Source organism: Schistocerca gregaria, unplaced genomic scaffold, assembly GCF_023897955.1.
Source record: "Schistocerca gregaria isolate iqSchGreg1 unplaced genomic scaffold, iqSchGreg1.2 ptg000280l, whole genome shotgun sequence".
Taxonomy (NCBI): Eukaryota; Metazoa; Arthropoda; class Insecta; order Orthoptera; family Acrididae; genus Schistocerca; species Schistocerca gregaria.
The window spans coordinates 2,745,008-2,748,676 of NW_026061773.1; positions in this window are offsets into that span (position 1 = coordinate 2,745,008).

The window sequence follows — 3,669 nt, forward strand, 5'->3', positions numbered from 1 at the left end:
TAAGTTGATGTAATAGCCAGTAAGAAGTAGTACAATTCAAGTTTTTGGTATCGATTTTTGACTTTTTAGCTGGCTTTGGTGCCATGGACATGAGCTAGGACCTTAAGATTCTGCATGAAAGGAGGACTAGCAGCCGAGATACACGGGAGAATGTGAAAAGTGTTCATATGTAGTAATAACCCGAAAAATCCGTCCGTTTTCGTCATTTGTTATCGAATCGACTTAAAGCCAGATCGTCACATTGGCCGCACTTCTCTCTGAAATGGCTGTACTTATCGTCTGCAAAGCTATGGCGTGTGCTGCGGTATGCGGAGACACTAAAGCCACCATAGTAAAACACAGATGAAGCATCTAATTTAATATAATAGAAAGTAAGAAGTAGTAGAATTCAAGTTTTAGGTATCGAGTATGGACTTTTTAGCTGGCTTTGTTGCCTTGGACATGAGCTAGGACCTTAAGAATCTGCATGAAAGGAGAACTAGCAGCCGAGTTGCACGGGAGAAAGTGAAAAGTGTTCATATGTAGTAAAAACCTGAGAAATTCGTCCGTTTTCGTCATTTGTTATCGAATCGACTTAAAACCAGATCGTCACATTGGCCGCTCTTCTCTCTGGAACGGTTGTACTTATCGTCTGCAAAGCTATGTCGCGTGCTGCGGTATGCGGAGACACTAAATGCACCATAGTAGAACACAGATGAAACTTCTAAGTTGATGTAATAGCCAGTAAGAAGTAGTACAATTCAAGTTTTAGGTATTGATTATTGACTTTTTAGCTCGCTTTGGTGCCTTGTACATGAGCTAGGACCTTAAGATTCTGCATGAAGGGAGGACTAGCAGCCGAGTTGCACGGGACAATGTGAAAAGTGTTCATATGTAGTAAAAACCTGAGAAATCCGTCCGTTTTCGTCATTTGTTATCGAATCGACTTAAAGCCAGATCGTCACATTGGCCGCTCTTATCTCTGAAACGGTTGTACTTATCGTCTGCAAAGCTATGTCGCGTGCTGCGGAATGTGGAGACACTAAAAGCACCATAGTAGAACACAGATGTAGCTTCTAAGTTGATGTAATAACCAGTAAGAAGTAGTACAATTCAAGTTTTAGGTATCGATTATTGACTTTTTAGATGGCTTTGGTGCCTTGGACATGAGCTAGGACCTTAAGATTCTGCATGAAAGGAGGACTACAGCCGAGTTGCACGGGAGAATGTGGTATGTATTCATATGTAGTAAAAACCTAGATATTCGCCCGTTATCGTCAGTTGTTATCGAAGCGACTTAAAGCCAGATCTTCACATTGGCCGCTCTTCTCTCTGAAACGGTTGTTCTTATCGTCTGCAAAGCTATGACGTGTGCTGCGGTATGCGGAGACACTAAAACCACCATAGTAGAACATAGATGAAGGTTCTAAGTTGATGTAATAGCCAGTAAGAAGTAGTACAACTCAAGTTTTAGGTATCGTTTATTGACTTTTTAGCTGGCTTTGGTGCCTTTGACATGAGCTAGGACCTTGAGATTCTGCATGAAAGGAGGACTAGCAGCCGAGTTGCACGGGAGAGTGTGAAAAGTGTTCATATGTAGTAAAAATCTGAGAAATCCGTCCGTTTTCGTCATTTGTTATCGAATCGACTTAAAGCCACATCGTAACATTGGCCGCTCTTCTCTCTGAAACGGTTGTACTTATCGTCTGCAAAGCTATGTCGCATACTGCGGTATGCGGAGACACTAAAAGCACCATAGTAGAACACAGATGAAGCTTCTAAGTTGATGTAATAGCCAGTATGAAGTAGTACAATTCAAGTTTTAGGTATCGATTATTGACTTTTTAGCTGGCTTTTGTGCCTTAGACACGAGCTAGGACCTTAAGAATCTGCATGAAAGGAGGACTAGCAGCCGAGTTGCACGGGAGAATGTGAAAAGTGTTCATATGTAGTAAAAACCTGAGAAATCCGTCCGATTTCGTCATTTGTTATCGAATCGACTTAAAGCCAAATCGTCACATTGGCCGCTCTTCTCTCTGAAACGGTTGTACTTATCGTCTGCAAAGCTATGTCGCGTGCTGCGGTATGCGGAGACACCAAATGCACCATAGTAGAACACAGATGAAGATTCTAAGTTGATGTAATAGCCAGTAAGAAGTAGTACAATACAAGTTTTAGGTACTGATTATTTACTTTATAGCTGGCTTTGGTGCCTTGGACATGAGCTAGGACGTTAAGATTCTGCATGAAAGGAGGACTAGCAGCCGAGTTGCACGGGAGAATGTGAAAAGTGTTCATATGTAGTAAAAACCTGAGAAATCCGTCCGTTTTCGTCATTTGTTATCGAATCGACTAAAAGCCAGATCGTCAAATTGGCCGCACTTCTCTCTGGAACCGTTGTACTTATCGTCTGCAAAGCTATGTCGCGTGCTGCGGTATGCGGAGACACTAAAAGCACCATAGTAGAACACAGATGAAGCTTCTAAGTTGATGTAATAGCCAGTAAGAAGTAGTACAATTCAAGTTTTAGGTATTGATTATTGACTTTTTAGCTGGCTTTGGCGCCTTGGACATGAGCTAGGACCTTAAGAATCTGCATGAAAGGAGGACTAGCAGCCGAGTTGCACGGGAGAATGTGAAAAGTGTTCATATGTAGTAATCACCTGAGAAATCCGTCCGATTTCGTCATTTGTTATCGAATCGACTTAAAGCCAGATCGTCACATTGGCCGCTCTTCTCTCTGAAACGGTTGTACTTATCGACTGCAGAGCTATGTCGCGTGCTGCGGTATGCGGAGACACTAAAAGCACCATAGTAGAACACAGAAGAAGCTTCTAAGATGATGTAATAGCCAGTAAGAAGTAGTACAACTCAAGTTTTAGGTATCGTTTATCGACTTTTTAGCTGGCTTTGGTGCCTTGGACATGAGCTAGGACCTTGAGATTCTGCATGAAAGGAGGACTAGCAGCCGAGTTGCACGGGAGAGTGTGAAAAGTGTTCATATGTAGTAAAAATCTGAGAAATCCGTCCGTTTTCGTCATTTGTTATCGAATCGACTTAAAGCCACATCGTAACATTGGCCGCTCTTCTCTCTGAAACGGTTGTACTTATCGTCTGCAAAGCTATGTCGCGTGCTGCGGTATGCGGAGACACCAAATGCACCATAGTAGAACACAGATGAAGATTCTAAGTTGATGTAATAGCCAGTAAGAAGTAGTACAATACAAGTTTTAGGTACTGATTATTTACTTTATAGCTGGCTTTGGTGCCTTGGACATGAGCTAGGACCTTAAGATTCTGCATGAAAGGAGGACTAGCAGCCGAGTTACACGGGAGAATGTGAAAAGTGTTCATATGTAGTAAAAACCTGAGAAATCCGTCCGTTTTCGTCATTTGTTATCGAATCGACTAAAAGCCAGATCGTCAAATTGGCCGCACTTCTCTCTGGAACCGTTGTACTTATCGTCTGCAAAGCTATGTCGCGTGCTGCGGTATGCGGAGACACTAAAAGCACCATAGTAGAACACAGATGAAGCTTCTAAGTTGATGTAATAGCCAGTAAGAAGTAGTACAATTCAAGTTTTAGGTATTGATTATTGACTTTTTAGCTGGCTTTGGCGCCTTGGACATGAGCTAGGACCTTAAGAATCTGCATGAAAGGAGGACTAGCAGCCGAGTTGCACGGGAGAA